The 12,985-nt window shown below is 39.6% G+C and overlaps 1 protein-coding gene across 2 annotated transcripts in view; it reads right to left on the bottom strand.

Moving 5' to 3' along the window:
- ythdc2 (YTH domain containing 2) overlaps positions 1–6,160 on the bottom strand; it is a 162,854-nt gene extending 156,694 nt beyond the window's left edge. For both annotated transcript variants that reach the window (XM_080046489.1, XM_080046490.1), the window contains exons 1-2: positions 6,053–6,160; positions 5,551–5,630 (exon numbers count right to left, since the gene is read on the bottom strand). The gene's annotated coding sequence lies outside the window, so the exon portion shown is untranslated. The remainder of the gene's footprint in view (positions 1–5,550; positions 5,631–6,052) is intronic.
- Positions 6,161–12,985: the final 6,825 nt, after the last annotated feature.

Below are 12,985 nucleotides of genomic sequence, written 5' to 3'. Positions count from 1 at the left end.
ATGTGTTGTTTTATCTAGTTGCTTGCTGCTGTTCTATTTGCCTTGTTAATTGTACATTCAGTATTGTTGTAAAACCAGACTAAAGAACTCTTTCTTCCCCACTGCCCTCTAACTCCTAAACAACAGATAGGAGTCTGATGTTACCGTTACTGTTGTTATTGTTATTATTCTACCTCAGGACTGCCACCATTTTTAAATTTTGGTTATGCACAACGGCACACTTTCTTGGATTTGCACCATTCTGTTTTATTTTATTTTAACTTAAATTTCTTGTTTTACCTAGTTGCTGCTCTTCTATTTGCCTTGTAAATTGTATATTCTGTATTGTTGCAGCTTCTTTTCTATTTTACTTCTATATATTGGATATTTTCATGTTTCTTTCTTGGCATTCAGTCTGTGGAAAACAAAGGACGAATGTCATTGTATGACTGAGAACACGTTTCTTATTGTGCATATGACAATAAACTAGAGGTGGGCATAGATTAATTTTTTTAATCTAGATTAATCTAGATTAATTTTGAAATTAATCTAGATTAATCTAGATTAAAATGGCTCATTTGAATTCATTCATAATATGCGTGCGCTCCTAAATAATGACTCAAAGTAAGTCTTTGAGAACGTGTTTCTCAAGCCAGGTGGCGCATCAGACCAGGGGCTCATCTCCTGTTTCCAACATGCATCACAAACTGCTTGAGGAAGCTGTTCTACTATGATAATTGGTGATGAAAATAAATAATGTTCAACAAGATGTACTTGTGTTTACAAACTGTTTATTCAGTTAAACATGAACTTTGAACTGTAGGCCATAAGAGGTAACGATGAATTGTTTAGGGCTGCAACTAACGATTATTTCAATAATCGATTAATCGGTCGATTATTTTTTCGATTAATCGATGAATCGGATAAAAAAAATAAACATTTGTAAATGCTGCATCTTTATTCAAAAACTGAACATTACTTCAAATTCACAGTGCACACTGAAGTGTCAAAACACCAGGTTATTGCTCCAACGTCCCGGAACTATTAAAAGTAATATTAAATGATAAAAAATTAATAATAAACTTAACTGGGATAACACAAAAAAAAACATACAATGTATGATATACATTTATACAGTATAAGGGATGTCCATGGTAAACCAGTCAACCGATAATATTTTTAACCGGTAAATACTAACGGTTAAAAAAATTAAATCATCTTAATTTCTCTCAGATGACAGGAGAGTTCATTTGTATTGATATTGATACCATTTTCAAGACTCCTTAACGATCCAAGTCTTTATTGATATCACAATTGATAATTTTCTATTATTTTGTTGAAATAGAACTTGTATTATTGCTTTAATTGCTGATATGATCATAGCTCTAGATAGGACATTAAACAGGTCATAATTCCATTCCATCTTTACTATCTATTTTATCTTGCTGGGAAAACAAGTTTCGCCAAAATCTCAAATTTCTTTTTTTTTGTGTTGCATTTGAACACATCAATCATATTACTGAGCCGGCCTGAACACATCACAGTTGACATGTTTGCTACTTTTTTTAAGCTAACTAGCTTTATATCCTTCCGATTTTAACATGGATTTAAAATCTGGATCACTATTTTTAACTGACGGGACTTTCTACACCGTTCGGTTGTATGATTACTGCCGCTGCATTGAATGACTGTTGATGCGCCGATGCCGATTCTCCGAGCACGTCTGCACACCGTCTGCAGCAGCAGCTGACAGAGTTTTTTTGGACTAGACGGATACTGAGTTGATGGAGTTTTTTTTAACCCAAAGAAAGCAAAGGTACAACACTTTTATATAGGCCTGCAGTCCAGTGTTAGATATGACCAAAATACAAGCTGTGGCCGCTCACACTATAGCTTTCCCGCACGTGAAGCGAGCCTTCACGTGCGGAAGGGGGTTCACCCCGACGGCGAACAGCATCTCCCCTGAGCCGAACAGGAGGTGGAATTAAGAGATTAACGGCGATATTTTTTTTATCGCCCGATAAGAGTTTGGCGTTAACGCAGCCGTTAACGCCGTTATCGGCCCACCACTACAATAAACACTTTGAATCTTGAATCTTGGTCCTACCAGACCATCGTACTTAATTTAATTTGTACAGAAGGTCTGGAATCGCTCAATTGACAAACGTAAACTCACTTGAAGGCGGGTGTCTGTTGAAGTTTAAAACTATTGGATGTGCCCAGTGCCACTCTGGATCTGCCAACCAATCGCATATCTTTTGGTCGTGACGTATGTCATGCGCCGGCTTCTGACTTCAACTGAAACTGGCGCACAACCTCAACGTCATTGTTCTCAACCACACACTCTGTTCGCTGATTGGACAGGCAAAAAATCTGGCTGAGGAAACCTGCGAATATACCGCTGACCCAGACAGACTACTGAAGGGAAATGAGCGGAAGTAGGTAGGTGGGCGGTGCCAGGCTACTGAAGTATACAGTATATCGCCATTTTGATTTTGTGTTAGTTGTACTTGTGAATCAGTTTGATTAACAAATGATGGCCTAGGTGCTGCATTGTTTATAGTATGATGCCCCTAGAGGCCAGCAGTAAAACATGCTATGCACTCACCTGCAAACTACAATAACTGTTTGTCTCTTTGTATTGCTACACCCTGAAGGAGAATCCAGACAACACGCCTTGTTGTCTACTAATATGTCAGGCAATATGAATTATAGGCCTTTTTATATTTTTTAAACCAACCTTGAGTGGCTGGACTTAAAATATATGACCGTTTTTGTTCATTTTCATAACTTGTCCTCCCCAATCACATGCTATGATCGTTAAGATCCACCACTGTGACAAGACAGTCAAAGTTGTGCTCTATATTTTATTTCCTCTACATTTTTGTTTAACCTCCTAGGACCCGAACTCTTCCATGGCATGGATTTTTAATTTCTCTTTGCTATTTAGGCTGATTGGGACCTAATGAGTGTACAAACCAAGAATTATCTTTTTACATGATGTAGTTTCTGAGAAAAATGATGTCCACATATGAGGACCGCAGTTTTAAATCGAGATAAAACACAATAAAGTCAGAGTTGAGTAATCATGAACAAAACTCTTTTTTTGGTGCCTGAACACAGCAGCATTTTTCCTGAGTGCAAAAACAAAATGAGAAACAACAATTGTGCCCCTTTGAGCAATATGGCTCATTAGAAAGGCTGCTAACAGTTGCAGGAAGACGTATATCCTGAATTGTAGCCAGAATCCTGGCCTTGGCCCTGGGGATGGTAGTCAAAGACCTGGCTTTGGCCCTTGGGTTGGTAGTTGGCAATCTGGCCTTGGCCCTTGGGTTTGTAGCCAGAATCCTGGCCTTGGCTCTTGGATTGGCAGCCAGAAACCTGACCCTGGAAGCCAGAATCCTGCCCTTGGCCCTAAGGATGGTAGCCGGAAAACTGGCCCAGGTAGCAAGAATCCATGGCTTTGGCCCTTGGGTTGATAGCTGGCTATCTGGCCTTGGCCCTTAGGTTTGTAGCCAGAATCCATGGTCTTGGCCCTTGGGTTGGTAGCCCGAACCTGGCCCGGATAGCCAGAATCCTGTCCTTGGCCCCTAAGGATGGTAGCCGGAAAACTGGCCTTAGCCCTGGCCCTTGGGTTGGTAATCAGAGACCTGGCCTTGGCCCTTGGGTTTGTAGCCAGAATCCTGGCCTTGGCCCTTGGGTTGGTAGCCAGAATCCTGGCCTTGGTAGCCAAAATCCTGGCCTTGGTAGCTGAAAACATGGCCCTGGTAGCCGGAAACCTGGCCTTGGCCCTTGGGTTGGTAGCCGGAAACCTGGCCTTGGTCCTTGGGTTGGTAGCTGGAAACCTGGCCTTGGCCCTGGCCCTTGGGTTGGTAGCTGGAAACCTGGCCCTGGTAGCCAGCATCCTGGCCTTGGCCCTGGGGATAGTAGCCAGAAAACTGGCCTTAGCCCAGGCACTTGGGTTTGTGGCCAGAATCCTGGCCTTGGTCCTTGGGTTGTTAGCTGGAAACATGGCCCTGGTAGCCAGAGTCCTGGCCTTGGCATTAGGGATGGTAGCCAGAAAACTGGCCTTGGCCCTGGGCCTTCGGTTGGTAGTCGGAGACCAGGCCTTGGCCCTTGGGTTAGTATCCGGAAACATGGCCCTGGTAGCCAGAATCCTGGCCTTGGGCCTGGGGATCATAGCTGGAAAACTGGCCTTGGCCCAGGCCCTTGGGTTGGTATTCAGAGACTTGGCCTTGGCCCTTGGGTTGGTAGCCGGAAACCTGGCCCTGATAGCCAGAAACCTGGCCTTAGCCCTGGCCCCGGCCCCTGGGTAAGGAGCCGGAAACCTGGCCCTGGGGTTGAAATGTACTGAAATGTACTCATTGTAACTGTAACTGTAAATAACTGTAAATGAGGGCAGCCTAAGTGTCTCTTGAGTGAAAAGTGAAAGGTTATTGATTGATTGATTGATTGATTGAAAACATATAAAAATGTTCAACAGAACTAAGTCCCGCTGTCCACATACAAGGATTTTTCAATAAAACTAACAGAATGAAGTCCCCCCGTCCACATATATGTACATCATGTTTAGCAGCATGGTAAATCGTTACAGTTACTAGCTTTTGTAAATTTTTTACTTCCATAACAAACATTGAACACTTTTATACATAATCTGAACAAGAATCAGCCATGAAATTTGATTAGATTTTTTTCCTGGTCGAAGTTTGGATCGGGAGTTTCCATTTTGGGAGTGATGAACTTTTGGGTGTGTTGTCGGCCATCTTGAATCTAAAGTATAATGTATTATACTCTTCTGCCACCACTAAGTGGCAGTATAATGTCCTTGTATGTGGACCCCAGGCCCTTTTTAGAGCAACATTTTACATTGCGGTCTAGACAGCCCAAAAAGTTGTCCACAAAAAATTTCCACACAGGTGGACGCCAGGTCCTAGGAGGAGCACTATGTAACTTTGGGTGTGTCAGATAAGTGAACATGTGGTTTTGGTTCCAGGTGCCTCAAAATAATGTAATTTGATTTATGATGGATGATAGAATGTTTCAATACCAAGAATTACATATAGAGTAAATATGTTTTGTAAATGAACGGCAGACTCTGCAAATGTAAACAAGAAGTCCCCCTCCTCTGAAACTGTATAGTGAGCCTTTAAAGGTGCAGTGTGTAATATGACATCATCAGGTAAGTTCTAGAAAGTTCTAGAATGCAACACTCCCTGGGTAACCCCACCCCTTTTGAATAATAACAGAAGCTACAGTGGCCTTCAAGGACAAGAACAATTCTACATTTTAAACAATGCACCTGATGACATTCCAACTATGACACTTTCAAGATGGCGGCACTAGGCCTTGGTCCAAAATATGCAGAAATATGGACATATATGAGACCCTTTCTAAGGGGGAAAAAAATTATTCAAAACATTTTTTCAGCTATTATGCACTAAATTAAAAGTACTTATGGATATTATAATTACTTTCTGCAAAATCTGCTAGGAAATAAAACCCCAAATTCTACACACTGCAGGTTTAACAGAGTACAGTCAAATATGTGTCTGTCTGTTCTGTCATTCTTACCAGACTGTGTCTGTGTGTGGTATTATGGCTTGGCTCAGACCAAGAAGGACCAGAGGACAGCACACGGCGGCTGTGTCAAACTAGGGAAAGAGAACAATACGTTATAGATTTACAATTGCCTAAGTGAACATGTGTATCGTTATTGTAACTAGATCTAGTAGACATTGACTTGACAGAAGTAAAATAACTACTGTTAAGAATATTTTATTAAATGCATGCCTAACTTGTGAGACTGGGTCTAACTTGTACTAAACCAAAACGTGGTAAATCAGTGCAATTTCAAGCTTCAAGGAACGTAGAATGAACATTAGCTTTCAAGAAAGCCTCTCTACGATTCATTCTGCTATATACAAGCCGTTTATGGGTTTCGTTTCATTGGAATTGAAACAATTACTAATTTAGCTAAATTAGCTTGACGGGTCACATACACACCATGAGAAGAAAACTGTAGCTAGCTATGTGTACAGACTTTTCATAAAGCTACTTTATGCAGATACCGTGCCTTGGTTAGTGAAGAGTTTCGTCAGTGCGCTCAAACCATCTGCAACCAGTCATGTTAAAGGAACGTAGTCCAATGAATAATCCGCGTGCTGTAGTCCGCCATTCCTCCACAAAGCATAGTACATCCGGTCCGCTCCTTCACAATAAAAGCGTCATCACGCCACTATAATCTTACCATGAATCTTACTCACACATAAGTAATGACAAAAATGTTTTTTTTTCTCCAAAATATTTGATTTGTTTTAGCCGACCGAATTCAACATGTAGGACACTGATGGTTGCACATTTCAACATTTGAAAAATGTTCAATAAATTGACAGAATAGCCTAAATATAGGCTATAGGCTATGTATTGTAATTATAGGCCTACAAATAATGACAAAAATGATTTCTAATATTTTAATTGCAATAACTGTTCAATTTACATTTATCAAGAGTATAAAAACTCATTAATTACATTTCTGGATCGCTTATCATACTTCAGTCTTTTTTGCTTTACCATCAAGCCAAATATCAAAGGTCTACCCATCTGTTTTTTTTTTAACTGTGGGTCGTCAAAGTATAAGATAGTTTAACCATAGGCCTATTCTTCTGACATGATCAGAAAAAGTTAGTTTGAAAAAGGGAGTTATGCTCAAAAAGAGCTAAAAGTGACACTATCAGTCACTAAAGAAACCTGTTAAGGTTTCACTAGTGCCATTTTCTCTGTGGTAGGACAACATTAAAAGTTCAACTATCTAGAGTTAGGTAGGGAGAAAGACACACAAGACACCTAAATCAAAAATCTAATCAAATCAGTTTTATTTGTATAGCCCAATATCACAAATTGACATTTGCCTCAGTGGTCTTTACATTCCATACAATATGATACAATATGACACTAGGGCTGCAACTAACGATTATTTTGATAATCGATTAATCTGTCGATTGTTTTCTCGATTAATCGATTATTAATCGATTAGTGTTTTGGTCGGTAAAATGTCAAAATGGTGAAAAATGTTGATCAATTTTCCAAAGCCCATGTTGACGTCCTCAAATGTATTGTTATGTCCAAAACACACAGATATTTCAGTTTACTGGCATAATAGGATTAAAGAAACCAGAAAATATTCACATATGAGAAGCTGAAATCAGAGAATTTAGAATTGTTTTATTCAAAAATTACTCAAAACGATTAATCGATAATCAAAATAGTTGGCGATTATTTTAATAATCGATTAATAATCGATTCATCGATTAATCGTTGCAGCTCTATATGACACCCTGCCCTTACACCCTTAGCTCGGCTGAGAAAAAACTCCCAGTAAAAAACCCTTTACCGGGATAAAAAAAAAGTTTGAAGAAATCTCAGGGAGAGTTGACAAAGTAAGGGATCCCTCTCCCAGGACGGACATGCTGCAGTAGATGTCATAAGTAGAGAAAATCACGAAGGATTTTGATCATTGACCAGATGTTTACATAATACTAAAGTAAAGTGCGAATAGTGTGGATGCAGGAAGACTTCAGATGCTGCCAGAGGGTGAGCCGGATCCACACCATCTCGTTTCACCAGGGAAATCTAAGGTTTCCAGCGCCGGGATTACATCCCACGTCTCCAGGCGGTGCCCTTAACCACTGCAACATCTTTCGCGTTGATGATCCATTCTCAGATGTTGCCAGAGGGGGGACCAGATCCACACCGTCTCGTCACCACCAGGGAAAACTGGAAGAGGACAGACAGGCAACCAGTGAGCGAAGCACAAATGAATTTAAAGATTGAACAAGCATTTTTTATTTTTTATCAACCTTTATTTTCCCAGGAATATACTCATTGAGATTCAAAATCTCTTTTTCAAGAGAGTCCTGGCCAAGAAGGCAGCATAAAAACATAAAAGTTTCACATTAAAAAACAAAATTTCACACTTAAAACAAAAGCATCAATCTCATTGGCAGTAAGTCAGTGTTCAGTAACCGGGCATGTACAGTTTGCGGTTAAATAGTCCTTAATCCTGCTTTTGTAATTGTTCATGGTGATAAAGGATTCAAGTTGAAGGTGTTCCTGTAGCTTACACCATGATGAGGGGGCAAAAGATTTAAAGGCACTTTCACCAAACGTAGTGCGAGTCCGAGGAACGTTATACATAATCAAACTGCTAGACCGAATGATACGAGCACTGTTTTTAGGAACCATTAGAGCAGGGGTGTCAAACTCATTTTGGTTCGAGGGCCACATACAGCCTCTCTGATCTCAAGTGGGCCGGACCAGTACAATAATGGCAAAATAACGTACATCAACTCCAAATCTCTAGCTTTGTTTTTCAGTAATATGCTTTATCACTCAGTCTACATTTGTAACCTACATTATCACGGATCACAAGGGATCTCTGTACCCCCCAGGAAATGTCTTAGTAAAGGTTGCTGCCGGCCATGGGAATAGGAGGAGCAAAAATTTGGGGGGTATTTTGCTCAAAGATGCCAATACGCACTAATGAAATAAACAACTGTTTATTTGAATACACAAATACAACAGGCACTGACGTTACAGTTGTCCAATTTTGTTTACTATATGTACAGGGACACATTTTGTGCAAACATGCAGACAGTACAAAATAAAATTTAATAAAAGTGCAACTTCTACTGTTTTGATTTATTTTTAAATACAGAGGTTATTGGTTGTTTTGGAATTCGTTTTTCCCAATTTAAAACATAAAAATAAAGCAGCATGGAAAATTAGGAAATAAATCTTGTAGGCCTACACTAGCATGCTCCTGCTCGTTTCGCACGTGCAGAGCCGCGGACACATCGCGCTTGCTAGTACATTAATTGTTCAGCACTAAAAATAAAAATTGTTTTATTTATTTTTTATTTTTTTGGTTTTTACTTTGCCATAAAGCACTGGAGGAAACATTAATAGCGGTGAAGCAAGATTGCCATTTACCATTTCCCACGTTGCTAAAATGTGCTTTTTTTTTATTTAGGCTGCCCCCTAGCGGCTGGAGTGAGCATTTTGGTTATTTCTTTAAAAATTCATATCTCCTCACAGGAATGGGCTAGAGACTTACTTTTTTTTTTTAAATGCTCATAAATGTGTGCTCTACAAGTCGCGGGCCGGATTAAATCATCTCCGTATGTTTGACACCACTGCATTAGAGGATACAAATAAGGAGGCAGATCGTGCAAAATTGCCTTATAAAGGAACATATAAGTGTTCCATCCTACGGTTGTATAAGGAAGACGGACCAACTTTCTCATACAATTTACAATGGTGCGTTCGGAATACAGAGTTTGAGACAAACCGTAATGCTGCATGGTACACAGAATCTAGCATTGTCAGAGATGATGAGTTTGCGTGCATATATAAAATATCACCGTAATCAATAACAGATAAAAAAAATGGCTTGGACAATTTTCTTCCTGGCACAAAAAGAAAAACAACATTTATTTCTGTACAAGAAACCCAGTTTCATTCTTAGCTTTTTAGTAAGACACTCAATGTGATGTTTGAAAGAGAGATTTTCTTCTAGAAAAAAGCCCAGGTATTTGTAAGTTGCGACTCTCTCGATCACTTTGTTGTTTAGAGTAACAATCTGGTTGTCATCCATATCAGATGTTTTCTTACTTCTTGTAAAGCAGATCATTTTGGTTTTGTCAATATTTAGTACAAGTCTTAATCCATGTAGGTTTTCCTGAACAACATTAAAAGCCGATTGGAGGTCCTTAGTTGCACTTGCTAAGGATGAAGCAGAGCTATACATAATGGTGTCATCTGCGTAAAAATTGAATTGTGTATTTGTAACATTGCGACACAAATTATTAATATAAACTGTAAATAAAATAGGACCCAAAATGGATCCTTGCGGGACACCATAGTGTATATTCTTACAGCTAGACGATAAACCATCAGCTTGGACACTTTGTGTTCTATCGCTCAGATAATTCTCAAACCATTTAACTGATTTTGAGGAAAATCCTATGTTCACTTAGCCTGGAAATCCAGACCCTGATATCTTGAACGATAGAGGGTCTGGCGACGATCAATAGTAATTTCCAACTCAAGGGGCGGCTCCTACTCGTGCATTTCAAATGCCACTGCACGCAGTTGGATAGCACTACAACCAATCAGAGCGATGCACAAGGCGACGTAAGCCCCTTTCGTTTAGCGAACAGCTGTTAAACTGTTAAATTAAACGTTTGCCGTTGTCGGTCGGCAAAATAGAACATTCCACTTACTTGATAATGAAAGATTTGAGTGCCGTCTTCCAAATCGTTAAGGGTCGAGGCCACAGCAGTCTCAAACTCACACAACATATCCGCAGCCATCTCTGATGTTTACTATCACGGCTTCGACGTCGAATGCACGTCACTGTCGTCATCCGGTTACGTCCTCCCCTGAGCACCATATAAAGGGCTCTGGCGCGCCCATATTAGATAGAACCAATTGAAACGTGAGCCCAGATTTCTGGTCTTCTTGATAAAGCTTCAACGGAGCGTGTCCAGACCAACACGCGCAGCAAATTTAATTTGCCAGCGCCTAGTGGCAGGTCTGGGAATGCCAGGCTAATGTTCACTAGCTTCTGTAATAAAACAGAGTGGTCGACTGTGTCAAAAGCCTTTGATAAGTCTAAGAATCTAATAAGTCCTCCATCTTCAATCTTAGTCTACACTGTGGTTCTATCCCAAAGTCATGGAAATCTGCATTTGTCCTTCCACTTTTAAAAAGCGGAGACCCTTCGGTTTTAGATAATTATCGCCCAATCTCCAGACTGTCTGTCTTGGCCAAACTGCTTGAGTCTTTCATAAATGAGCAACTAAAACATTTCTTATCTGACAACTCCATTTTGAATCCCACTCAGTCTGGCTTTCGACAAGGACATAGTACAATTATTGCTGTAACCTCAGTTACAAATGATATCTTACATACTTTAGATAACAAGAAGTCTTGTGCTGCTTTATTTATTGACCTTTCTAAAGCATTTGACACTGTGGACCATCACCTTCTCCTGCAGAGATTGCAAAGTATAGGCTTTAGTACCACTGTATTAAGCTGGTTCACTAATTACCTGAGTGGTAGAACTCAGTGTGTGGCATTGGATAACTGTACCTCATCTTTGCTGGAAGTAAAAATGGGTGTCCCACAAGGGTCAGTTTTGGGCCCCATTTTATTTTCCATTTATATAAACAATTTAGGTAGGGACTTAAAGCAAACAAAGATTCATCTTTACGCAGATGATACCATTATGTATACATCTGCCACATCAGTCAGTGAAGCAATTACATATTTACAGTCTGCTTTTAGTGTAGTACAACAATCTCTGGTAAGCTTAAAGTTGGTACTAAATGCTACAAAAACTAAGTCAATGATTTTTACCCGTTCACGCTCTCCAATAAACATCACTTTAACAACTCAGGATGGTACGATAATAGAGAGAGTATCGTCTTATAAATACTTAGGTATCTGGCTTGATGATAAGCTGTCTCTCGGGGTCCATATTGTGAGCCTTTTAAAAAAACTTAGACCTAAATTAGGTTTCTTTTTTCGCATGAAAAAGTGTTTTCCTCATTTAGCAAGGAAAAGGTTAGTGCAGAGCACTTTCTTATCAGTATTAGATTATGGTGACCTCATTTATATGCATTCTTCCTCATCGCTATTAAACAAACTAGATGTAATTTACCATTCAGCCCTGCGCTTCATCACAGGTGCCCCAGCTAGAACTCACCACTGCATTCTGTATGAGGCTGTACAATGGCCCTCCCTCTCCCTTAGAAGGAAACTACATGCACTGATTTTTATTGCGAAAGCACTAATGGGTAAACTACCCCTTTACATTTCAAATTTGCTTTCCTTCCATAACAGTGTTTACAAAACAAGGTCATCAGAATATATGTTATTAACCACACCACTAACAAGAACACAACTGGGTTCAACAGCTTTCTCATCATATGCAGCAAAGGTCTGGAATGAACTTCAAGCCACTCTAAAGCTGGAATCACTCCCATCACTCAGTACCTTTAAAAACATGTTACAATCAGCTCTAAAAGAACACTGCAACTGTTTTTAACCTGATGCCTTTTATTTATTTTTAATTTGTTTTTTTTAGCTGTATGTATTAGCTTGTTTTTATATAGCCTGTTATGAAGTGTAATTTTAGCATTATAGTGTCAATTGTGGTGTACTTTGTTTGTGTGTGTGTGTGTGTGTGTGTTGCCTTGTGCAAATTCTGCAACTTCTTTTCTGCTGCCTGTCTTGGCCAGGACTCCCTGTGAGAAGAGTTACTGTAACTCAATGGGACCTTCCTGGTGAAATAAAGGTTAAATAAATAAAAAAAGAATAGTGCAGCACAGTGTTCTTTCTCGTCAATTGCTGTTGTTATGTCATTTAGAACCTTCATTGTAGCAGTGACAGTACCATGTTTCTTTCTAAACCCGGATTGCAGATCATTTAGAATACAATTTTTCGATAGAAACTCCTTTAACTGATTACTAATAAGTCCTTCCAAAATCTTGCCAAGCACTGAGAGTTTGGATATAGGCCTATAATTGTTAGGGTTTGCTGGATCACCACCCTTCAGCAATGGAACAACATAGGCTGCCTTCCAAATTTTCGGAATTTGACCATTTTCTATAGTCAGGTTAAAAATGTGGGTTAATGGTTCAGCAATAATCTCAGCAGCAATCTGCAACAAATGTGGATCCAATCCATCAGGGCCAGCTGATTTTTTTGTGTTTATCTTTTTCAGAGCATCACGTAGCCTACTTCAGTAATTGTAATGGGAGTAACATTAAAGTCAAAAGGGAGCTTTTGCTCTGAGTAAGAGGAACTTTGTGCTGTTTTAAGTGGCATTTCCTTCTCAAACAGCTTACCTGAGGCGATAAAATGCTGATTTTGTAACGGCTGGATCAGGAGGACACAGGCGCGGAGACAGTAACAGTTTAAAGAAGATTTATTTTGAAAGTAA

Source organism: Ammodytes marinus (assembly GCF_949987685.1).
Source record: "Ammodytes marinus genome assembly, chromosome: 18".
NCBI lineage: Eukaryota > Metazoa > Chordata > Actinopteri > Uranoscopiformes > Ammodytidae > Ammodytes > Ammodytes marinus.
Note: the sequence above shows the minus strand (reverse complement) of the source record. Positions and strands in the feature narration are given on the sequence as shown.